Here is a 12,412-nt window from a genome sequence, read left to right as displayed (position 1 = left end):
TTTCCTATTATCTTAGTCAATCTGAGAGGTGTGAGTTGGTACCTCAATATTGGTTTAATTTGCATTTCTCTCACCAATAGTGATTTAGATCATTTTTTATATAACTATAGATGTCTTTAATTTTGTCATCTGAAAATGGTCTGTTCATATCCTTTTACCATTTATCAATTATAGAATGACATATACTTATTAATTTAACACAGTTCTTTATATATTTTAAAAATGAGAACTTTATAAGAAACAATGGCTATAAAAATTTTTCCCAGCTTTGTACTTCCCTTTCAATCTTGTTTCTAATGAGGTTTTTTGTGCAAAACATTTTTAATTTATTATAATCAAAGTTGTCCATTTTGCTTTTCATAATATTCTCTAGTTCTTCTTTAGTCATAAATTACTCCCTTCTCCAAAGAACTGATAGGTAAATTAACCCTTATTCTCTTAATTTGTTTTTGGTATCATCCTTTATGCCCAAATCATGCACCAATTTGACTTTATTTTGGTATGGGGAATGAGATATAGTTTACATTGAGCTTCTGGCATATTATTTTCTAGTTTTCCCAGCATTTTTATTAAATGGTGAGTTTTTATTCCAGAAGCTGAATTTTTTGAGTTTATCAAATACTAGATTACTATAGGTTTTGATTATTGTGTTATGTATCTAATTTATTCCACTGATTCAACATTCTGTTTCTTAGCCAATACCAAATGGTTCTGATGATTGTTGCTTTATAATATAGTTTTAGATTTGCTACTTCTAAGCCAGTATCCTTTGTATTTTTCATTGGTTCCCTTGATATTTTTTATTTTTTGCTCTTCCAGATGAATTTTGTCATTATTTTGTCTAGTTCTATAAAATAATTTTGACCATTTTATTTATTTAGTGAAATTAAGCATTATTTCAAAATCTTAAAAATATGGGCAGTTAATGAAATAGGTAAATTTCATTTTTTTTTTTGGATGAAAACACCAGACCTGGACAGCAAATTTGATCTTCAAATACAGAACTCAAGAGAAGCATAAAAAGGTAAAGAAGAAAGAAAAAATTGTTTTTAAAAGTTATAATTTTAGATTTCTACATGGGAAGATGATATGTTTAACTGTTGAGAAATGCATCTTTGTTAAGGGTATACTTAGAAGGTGTAGGTATAATTTGACTTTATTGTGATGCTATACAAAAAGAAACTAGGGGTGGAAAAGGGATTGTACTGGAAGAAGAGGAAAGAGGAAGTAAAGTGTGATAAATTACATCTCATGAAGAGGCAAAAAAGACCTATTATGAGAAAGAAGGGAGGGGGATGATCATTGTATGAAACAATCTCATCAAATTTGGCACAAAGAGAGAATATCAACATATTTAATTTCATAGAGAAACTTGCCTCAACCTAAGGGAAAGGGGAAAAGAAAGGGAGAGGCTAGTAGAAAAGAAAACAGAAGTAAAAGGGGAAAGGGATAATAAAGGGGGAGGGCATGTAAAAGGGGGGAGGTGCTTGAGGGAGGTGGTAGTCTGAAGCAAAACACTGAAGAGGAAGGAAAGTGGGAAAGGGAAAAAAAAGTATAATTTGGGAAAAATTAGATAGCAGGAAATACAGTTAGTTTTAAGTGTGAATATGAATGGGAAGAATTCTCCCATAAAATGGAAGCAGGTAGCAGCCCTAATTTAAAAGCCAGAATACTACAATATATATTTTTAAAAGAAGTACATTCAAAGCAGAGTGATACACACAGAGTAAAGGTAAAATGCCATAGCAGAATCTATTATGCTTCAGCTGAAGTAAAATAAAAACAAAACAACAACAACAACAACAACAACAACAACAACAATAAAAAACAGATAGTGATACTGATCTCAGATCAAGCAAAAGCAAAGATAAATCTAATTAAAAGAGATAAGGAAGGAAATTACATTTTGCTGAAGGATAACATAGATAATGAAGTAATATCAATACTAAACATATATGCACCAAGTGATATATTATCCAAATTCCTAGAGAAGAAGTTGAGAGCTTTAAGAGAGCTGCAAGAGCAAAATTATACTAGAGGGGGGATCTCAACCTACTTCTATCAAAATTAGGTAAATCAAACACAAATTATATATAGAAAGAAGTTAAAGAGGTAAATAAATTTTTAGAAAAGTTATGTATGATAGACCTTTGAAGAAAATTGACTGGAAACAGAAAGGAATATATGTTTTCTTGGCCATACATAAAACCCACACAAAAATCAATTATGTATTTGGGCTTAAAAATCTCAAAATCAATTGCAGAAAGGTAGAAATAGTAAATGGATCTTTTTTCAGATCATGATGCAATAAAAAATTACATATAATAAAGGACCAGGAAAAAATAGACCAAAAATTAATTGGAAACTAAATAGTCTAATCCTAAAGAATGAGGGGGTAAAACATCAAATCATAGACACAATTGATAATTTCATTCAAGACAATGACAATAATGAGAAAACATATAAAAACTTATGAGTTGTTTGTTATGTGCCAGAACTTTGAAATTGGAACAAAGAATCCTTACAAGGTACTAAGTCAGTGGAATTGATAGAGACAATGATTATTTAGCATAGTGCTTAACAATTCTCTAGTTCAGTACATGTACTTAGTACTTACTATAGTGCTACAAGATTCACACCTTTGATTAGACAGAACATAAGCCCAAACAAACTCAGACTGGATGAGAATGAGGGAAGACTAGAGAAGTGGTGGCAAGCTGTCCTTTGCTTCTCCATTGAAACCAAGATCTGGAAGGCCTCCAAAAAAGCTAGCCAAGCCACAAGTTAAGGACACAAGACTTTGAAGGAGGCAATAAAGGATTTGGACTTTAACCTCTGGCTGTACTCGTGTAGTGATTACTGAACTGAAAGGAAGGCTACTCCCAGAAGCCCCCCAAGAAACCTGCTCCCAGAGAACATTACATTTTAGAGAGAATATTACAGGTTGTGGCCAAAACAGTTCTTAGGAGAGTTTTTATATCTCTAGATGTTTATTTACATAAAATGGAGAAAGAGTAAAACAATGAATTAGCTATGCAATTAAAAAAGCTGGAAAAAAAGAACACATTAACCCCCCCAATTAAATACCAAATTTGAAATTCTAAAAAATAAAAGGGGAGATTAGTAAAATTGAAAGAAAGAAAACTATTGCACTAAATAAACAAAACCTAAGAGTTGGTTTTATGAAATAAAAACAACAAAATAGATAAATCTTTAGTTAATTTTATTAGAAAAAGGAAAGAGGGGGGCAGCTAGATGATGCAGTGGATAGAATGCTGCCCCTGAAGTCAGGAAGATCTGAATTCAAATTCGGCCTCAGACACTTAACACTTTCCAGCACTGTGATCCTGGGCAAGTCACTTAAACCCAATTGTCTCAAAAAAAAAAAAGAAGAAGAAGAAGAAGAAGAAGAAGAAGAAGAAGAAGAAGAAGAAGAAGAAGAAGAAGAAGAAGAAGAAGAAGAAGAAGAAGAAGAAGAAGAAGAAGAAGAAGAAAATCAAATCAGTATCAAAAATGAAAAAGGTGAACTTTCCACCAATGAAGAGGAAATTAGAACAATAATTAAGGGTTATTTTGACCAATTGTATGCCAATAAATCTGATAATCTATGTGAAATATATGAATACTAACAAAGACATAGATTGCCCAGATTAACAGAGGAGAAAATAAATTCCTTAAATAGTCCCATTTTAGAAAAAGAAATTTAGTAATCTATTAATCAACTCCTTAAGAAAAAATCTCCAGGGTCTGATGGATTTGGATATGAATTCTATCAAACATCCAAACTATTTGGAAAAATCAAGAAAGAAGGAGTCCTACCAAATTCCTTTTATGATATGGATATGATGACTGATACCTAAACCAGGTAAGATCCAAACAGAGAAAGAAAATTATAGACCAATTTCCCCAGTAAATATCATTGCAAAAATCTGAAATAAAATATTAGCAAAGAGATTGCAGAAAGTCATCCCCAGGATAATAAATCACAACCAAATAGGATTTATGCCAAGAATGCAGGACAGGTTCAATATTAGGAAAACTATTAACATGATTGACTATACTAATAACCACACTAACAGAAATACTATGAATATCTCAATAGATGCAGAAAAAGCATTTGACAAAATCTAATGCCCATTCCTATTAAAAAACAAAACAAAACAAAACACTAGAGAGCATAGGAATAAAAGAAGTTTTCCTTAAAATAATCAATTGTATCTATTTAAAACCATCAACAAGCATTGTATAATGGGGATAAACTAGAACCATTCCCAATAAGATTAGAGTGAAACAGGTTGCCTATTATGACCAAAATTCAAGATTGTATTAAAAATGCTGGCTTTAGCAATAAAAGAAGAAAAAGAAATAAAAGGAAGTATAACAAATAACAAGAAATCAAGATTATCATTCTTTGCAGATGATATAATAGTATATTCAGAGAATCAATAAGAAAATCATTAGAAACAACTCACACTTTAGCAAAGTTGTAGAATACAAAATAAATCAACAGAAATCATCAGTATTTCTCTGTTACCAACAAAGTCCAGCAGCAAGAGATACAAAGAGAAATTCCATTTAAAATAATCATCAATAATATAAAATATTTTATAGTCTACCTGCCAAGACTAAGTCAGGAACTATATGAACACAATTACAAAACACTTTCCAGTCAAATAAAGTCATATCTAATCAGTTGGAAGAATGTCAAGTGCTGATGGGAGGACAAAGCTAATATAATAAAAATGACAATTGTACCTAAATTTGCAGTAAACTGGGGGAAAAATATAGGCCTAATTTCTAAAATATATAGAGAACTGACTCAAATCTATAAGAATACAAGCTATTCTCCAATTGATAAATGGTCAAAATATATGAACAGACAATTTTCAGATGAAGAAATTAAAACAATTTCTATTCATATTAAAAATACTCTAAATCACTATTGATCAGAGAAATTCAATTTAAGATAACTCTGAAGTATCACTATACACCTCTCAGACTGGCTAAGATGACAGGAAGAGATAATGATGAATATTGAAGGCAATGTGGAAAAACAGGGACACATACATTGTTGGTGGAATTGTGAATTGATCCAACTACACTTGAGAACAATATGGAGCTATGTCCAAAGAGCTATCAAACTGCACATACAGCAGTGTCTTTACTGGGTCTGTATACCAAAAAGATTATAAAATGAGGGAAAAGGACCCATTTGTACAAAAATGTTTTTGGCAGCCTTTTTTTTAGTGGCAAGCAACTGGAAACTGAATGGATGCCCATCAGTGAAGAATGGCTGAATAAATTATGGCATATAAATATTATGGAATATTATTGTTCTTTAAGAAAGATCAGCAGATTGGTTTCAGAAAGGCCTGGAGAGACTTACACAAACTGATGCTAAATGAAGTTTGTAGAATCAAGAGAACATCATAAGCAGCAATAACAAGATTATGTGATTATCAATTCTGATGGACATGGCTCTTTTCAACAGCAAGATGATTCAGGCTAGTCCCAATGGTTTTGTGATGGAGAGAGACATCTGCACTCAGAGAGAGGACTGTGGGGATTGTGGGAATGGATCACAAGATAGTATTTTCACTTTTTGTTTTTATTTGTTTTCATTTGTTTTCTTTCTCATCTTTGTTTCCTTCTTAATCAGATTTTTCTTGTGCTGCATGATGATTGTGGATATATCCACAATCATCATGCAGCACAAGAAATATATATGAATTGCACATGTTTAACATATATTGTATTACTTGCCATCTAGAGGAAGGGAAAGGAGAAAGGAAGAGAGAAAAATATTTGGAGCACAAGATTTTGCAAAGATGAATGTTGAAAACTATCTATGCATATGTTTTAAAAATAAAAAGCTTTAAAACTATCATTTGCTCAAGATAAAGAAGTTACAAATATATAGAAATACTTCTGGAACAAACAGACTTCACAAAACAATAAAAACAAGGACTTGTATTAGATAGGTATTACTGATTTATCAAAAGTAACTGAAAATGGTGCATATTGGAACATAACCTATCAAATGCCTCAAATACAAAAATCATAAAAAATAATTCTTTTGGCAGCATCTACATGGTTTCAAGCAATACTACATGAAATGAATGGCTACTGTGTACATTTAATCACAGAAAAAGGAGGTTTTTGAGAGCAATGTGGGATCATATAATTTTTACCAGATTTATAGAAAACATCCTGATGGAGTTTGGACTTGTTAATCAATTCAAATTGAACAGTGAAGAAGTGAAAACTGTTCAACATCTCACTGCAGAATGCAAAGATTTAGCATCTGTTGCATATCAAGAAAGACATGCTTATGTGGCTAGAAAGTTTACTCCTAAAGTTTGCTATTCTTTATAAGTGAATAGATGACAAATCTCATAGATATAAATCCAAACTTCCAACTAATCTTGAGTTCTCAGTAAATAAATTTCACTGGAAGCAGAATAATATTAGTGACATAGAAAGAACTGTTGCCCTTGGGGGACACTTTGTGGAAATAATAATGATAATAATAACTTGTGTTTATAGAGTTTCTTTTTGTTTACAAAGCTATTTCACTTATTTTGCCATTTAATAGTCACAATAATTTTATGCCTAGACTGCCTAGAAAGTAATGTCTACTTTAGACATTATATGTCGTTAAGCAAGTCATTTAATTTCTCTCAGCATTATTAAAAAAAAATCTATTGTTAATGGGTCCTATATTTTTCACAATGACAAGTCTTCATTTTTTAATTATTAATTCAAATGTTGAGATTAATACATATGTTGAAATTTACCATTTCATGGATGGCAAGTATAGAAAACCAACAAAACAGAAAATGAATTAGAGCCCCAGAAGCACTGATGAGTCAGTGCCCTTTCTTTTTTTACAAGTTCAGAGCTCATATAAAAATCATATTTTGTAGGGACACTACTGAAAATAGTTTTCATGTAATATTGCATAATCCTATTAACTTGTATAGTTGGTTTTTATGTACATTTCTACATGGAAGTCCAAAAAATATATATTTTTTTTAAATTTAGGTAATTGCCTAATAGGGATATTCCCCATTTCCTACTTTTAATGTTAAAAAATGTACTATCTGGTTTCCATTAGTGCTAATTTGGCTTAAGATTTCAACCTGTTTTTATCATTGACTTTGGTTGTTTTTAACGCTAAATATATCATATTTTCATCTCCCCTTATACATTTCCTTTGGATTTTACTTTATATGTTAGCCAATCTATTGGTCATTTTTCTTGAGCTATAAGCCCACTTAATCCTTTATTACCAAATAAATATAGTTATAAAGAAAGCACAGTAAGATTTATTCTTGGAGGGGAAATACTTAAATCAATTATTCCTTGGAAGTTAAGGAAATTGTCTTTTGGGAAGTTTTTAGACATTTTCTGAAGACAAAGTATAAAAGAGTTTCTAATTATCTGAGTTATTATGGTTTAGAGAACAGAAAAATGAATTTGGGGTCAAAAATCTCAATTTTAATTCTGGCTCTCTAGTTTATGACTTGTGTGGCCTGTTACCTAATTTGCCTAGACTTCATTTTTCTTACCTATAGAATAAGATGGTTGGGTAAGATAATAACTAAGGTAATTTCTACCTGTGTATTTATGATCTTTTAAAAAAGTTGGAGTAGCAGCCCAGTTTAGTAGAAAAAGAGGTAGCCTTGAACTCAATAAGACCTGGATTCAAGTGTGACATATATTGACTAGAAACAATAGCACTTAACTTTTCAGTGTTCTAGGTTACTCCATAATCTATAGATGATAAATTGTAAATAAATTGTTGATCTATAGATCTGGAGGGAATTTTCACTCTGGGAGTTTCCCAAGAATGCAATTATAAGTGATGATAGATACATAGATACATAGATATAGATATGTGGATGAATACATGATTGGATAAATGCATGGATAGACAAGACAGATGATAAAAATAAAGAGACAAATGGATGATTTTAGATGTTGTTGTAGGAATAAACAAATTGTGCTATTTTGTCTGTGTTGCTAACTTCAATTTAGGGCCAAAGATAGGAGTGTTGAATTCTATTCTGGTTCTGTGTCACTTGCTATGTCTATATACTTAGTCAGTTTCTTGGGGGCTCAGTTTTCTCATTTCTCATACTATACTTGTCACCTACTTGAGAGAGTTATGTGTGAAGAGGCAAACCAAATCTGATCATCAAGACTGTGCATCAACTTTATTTTTCCACTTCCTTCCCACCTAGTTTTTATCTGGCAGAATGGTACAAAGCATCAAGGGCCAATCTGAAAGCCAAGAAGACTTATAGTCAAGTCTTTCCTCTGATCTATGTGACTTGAATGACTGTAGGCAAATCCCTTAACCTCTCAGTGTCCCTAGACAACTCACTAAGAATATGAATTAAAGACAAGTCAATAATTTGCATCACATAGATGAAATAATTAGTCTGAAAGTACTGGTTCTTCTCCTTCCCTCCCCCAAATTGTGCAAATTTGCCCAATTTGATCAATTGTTCTAGGACTATAACCTATAAACCTATAAATGACCCAAGGAAGGGTATCATAACAATAAACACAATATACAAAAAAGCACCCAAATGGCACATCCAGATGAATAAAGACCAATGCTAGAGCCAGGTTGATCTGAGTACAAATGTAGCCTCAGATACTTAGTTATTATATGACTCTGGACAACTTAACCTCTTCCTCAGTTTCCTCAACTTCATGGGGGTTGTAAGGATCCAATAAGATAATATTTATTAAAAGTATGGCATAATTCATGCTAAATAAATGCTTGTTTCCTTCTCCCTACAACTTTTTGGGAGTCCTAAATTTTGAATTCGGAAATTTGACTCTGACATTAATCCATTGTGTGATTGCCCATTGCTTTTTTTGAGCCTTAGTTGCTCTAACCGAACAATGTAATGAGAAATTCTGCCATTTACTTGTAGCAGCTACTTCACAAGGTTGTTGTAAGAATAGTACTTTGTCAATGTCTAAGCCAGTTACAGAAGCTAGTTATTATTTTCAGTGGAGTAGGCTGGCATAGCTGCCTGTTTGAGCATTAAGAACAACACTGTAAGATTAATTAATAAATAATTTATAATAAAGTACTTTGTAAACCTAGGAGGCCTGGTAAGTGCCAAAGCATCATCAGGATGATTAAGCTCAAAGGAAAGTTTCTAAAGATTAATACTCAAAACCCTATACTGGGATCTGTATTATGTTGATCTCTTGCATAAACAATACTAAAGAACTGGTGTTGATGGATTAAAATAAACTCTAAAGCAAATTATAGTTGACTAAGACATCCCTGCTGGCTTTGGCAAGTTTAGGGAACCACCTGTCAGCATGCCTAAGGCTAAGGAAGGTGTGACACACCATCATGTGAGTCTGCCAAGAGAAGGCCCACATGAATCAGCTTGCATTGAGAGAACAGACTGCTGGGTTACTGAAAGTCATTTAATGACAACAGGACATTCTGAAATCGGGGCCTCTAGTCATAGGATTATACCATATATATTACAGGCAAGAAAATGTCTAATTAATGGGAAAAATTATTAAATGCTTGTTATATTTCCAGTACAGTGTTAAAATTTTAAAAGTGAAAACAGGCTCTGCCTTCAAGGAGTTTACATTCAAATAAGGAAGACAACAAAAAGGGGAAACTTAGCCTGCAATAAGAGAGAGGATATGGCAGCCCTCTGAGTAGAGAACTCCAACCCTGACATTTGCTAATTCAATTAATGTTAAGTTCCTCGATGACAGGAATGTTCTTTTTATTTTTGTATCTCTAGGGCCCAGCACAGTGCCTGGAACATGGTAAGCACTTAATGAATACTTGCTAGTCAAATTTAAATGCTTGTTGAATTACTGTATCCCTAAACATAAATTCTCTCTGGCCTTTTAGCTTAAGGCAAAATATCCATTGCATTATTCAGAAGTCTTCTGCTTACCACAAACATATAAATTGAGAAAGACAGAACAAAGTCAATTTAACCATTTATACTTAAGTTTAAAGGAATAAAAATAATTGGTCTTAGAAATTTATTGACTGTGTGACCCTGGGAAAATTACTTAACCTTGTTTGCCTCAATTTCCTTGTCTGTAAAATGAGAAGGAGAAGGGAATGGAAAACTCCCTTTACCAAGAAAATCCCAAATGGGGTCATGAAGAGTCAGACATGATTGAAAGGACTGAAAAATTAAATGTGAATTAGTCCCAATTATTTTTTTAATTATTTTCTGAAGCTAGATTTTGACAGCAATAAATATTTTTTTAAGTGCCTATAATTTGTCTCAGCTCCTAATATTTTTTCAGGTTATTCTCCATGCCTTTAGTACTCTTTCTCTCTTTTCATTTGCCTACTGGCTTTATTCACAGGAAGGAGAAGAAGAAGAAGAAGAAGAAGAAGAAGAAGAAGAAGAAGAAGAAGAAGAAGAAGAAGAAGAAGGAGGAGGAGGAGAGGAGGAGGAGGAGGAGGAGGAGGAGGAGGAGGAGGAGGAGGAGGAGGAGGAGGAGGAGGAGAAGGAGGAGGAGGAGGAGGAGGAGGAGGAAGCAGCAGCAGCATATTTGATTCTTGAAGTGATAGGAAGGCACTGAATTTACTGAGTAAAGAGTAAAATGTTTAGATCTTCAGATCAGTATTACAAGTGAGTGGACAGTGAATAGAGTGGAGAGAGACTTGTGGCAGGGAAAATAAACAGCAAGGCTATTGCAATAGTCTTATGTATAAGACTTATTTACACCAGGATAGTGGTCATTTCAGAGGAGAGAAGGGAGTATTTACAAAAGTAAAAGTAACTTTAAAATTAAAAAGTAAAATTAACAAAAAGATTGGCTGAAGGAGAAAAGAGATCATCATGTTTCAGGACAATAGCTAGATTTCAAGTTTGATTGGGAGGATAGCAGCACCCTCACCAATAATAAAAAAGTTTAAATGAGGGAGAAGGCCTTTGGGGTGAAATAAAATGAGTTTGGCTTTGGACATGCTGAATTCAAGATGTCTTCAGGACATCTATTTAGTTTAACAATTTTAATAGGCACTTGGAGATATAAGACTAGAGGTTAGTTGGGCAGTTAAGGTTAAATATGCAGATTTGAGGATCATCAATATGGAAAGTATAATCAAACCCATGGCAGTTTATGAGGCAACGAAGTGAAATAATATAAAGGGAGAAAAGCAGAGGATACGTTGCAGAACACTGTAGAAACAGTGATGACCTAAATGAAGATCCAGCAAAGAAAATAAGGAGTGAGTCAGACAGATAGAACTTAGTATTCTAAGAATTTTGAGAGAATAGAGTATTAAAGAAGAGTGAGAAAAGGCCTTTAGTTTTGTCAAGATTTTCTAATTTGACAAATTCTACGGTGTCATTTCTTTAAAAAAAAATGCCACAGGTACTTCCGGTTAAGATGGCGGAGAGGAGGCTCATAGCTGTGTAAGCTCCGCGCTTTCTCTCACTATCCATTTCATTACAAGCCTCTGAATTAATGCTTGACTGAAAAAAACCCCACAAATAGTTACCAAGAGAAGCCATCCTTGAGATTCACCAAGAAAGGTCTGTCTTTACTGGAGGGCTGGGACGGTTTTAGATCGGGCGCAGGCGGCAGGCAGGGCAGTGAGAGCACGGGAGCAGACTGGAGAGGGGGTGGGGAGTGATCGCAGCCGTCTCTGCGGGGAGAGCTTCGCTACAGGATTAGATACTTTGCTCCGGCAGCAAGTCAGCAGCCCAGCAGAGAAGCTAAAAACACCGAGGCTGAAGAATACAACCCCAAACAGCTGGAGTCTCTCGGGACCTGGCCACCCCCCCTTCCCCCCCCCCCACAGTGACTCAGCACGCTCTGGGATCTCAGAGCGCAGGCGCAGCACAGTCGGGCTAGTGCCTCGCTACTGCCCCTGCAGTCTGGAGAGGAAGCTCGGTAACCCACCCAGCCCCTCCCCCAAAGAAAGACTCCAGTTTTTTCTGTTTTTCTTTGCTAGTTTGTCTTTGATTATTAGACAGAATGAGCAAGAAACTGAAGAGGACTTTAACCCTTGACAGCTTCTATACAGATAGAGAGCAGACTCTAAATCCTGAGGAGACTAAAAACAGACAGTCCCCAGGTGAATCCCCAAAGGAGGAGATCATCTGTTCCTCAGCACAGATGAACCTCATAGAAGTAATTAAAAGGCTCTCACAAGGGAGCTAGAAGAAAAATGGGAAAAGCAGAGTGAGGCTTGGCAAAAGGAGAGGGAAGCTTGGGAAAAGGAGAGGGAGGCTTGGCAAAAGAACCTGGAGAAGTCAGTTAAAGAGAGAGTGGATAAAGAAGTAAAATCCTTGAAAAATAGGATTGGTGAACTGGAAAACAAAATTGGCGAAATGGAAAAAAATTCCACAGAACAAAAGAACTCAATGGGACAATTAGAAAA

Source organism: Antechinus flavipes, chromosome 4, assembly GCF_016432865.1.
Source record: "Antechinus flavipes isolate AdamAnt ecotype Samford, QLD, Australia chromosome 4, AdamAnt_v2, whole genome shotgun sequence".
Taxonomy (NCBI): Eukaryota; Metazoa; Chordata; class Mammalia; order Dasyuromorphia; family Dasyuridae; genus Antechinus; species Antechinus flavipes.
This window is presented reverse-complemented; position numbering follows the sequence as displayed.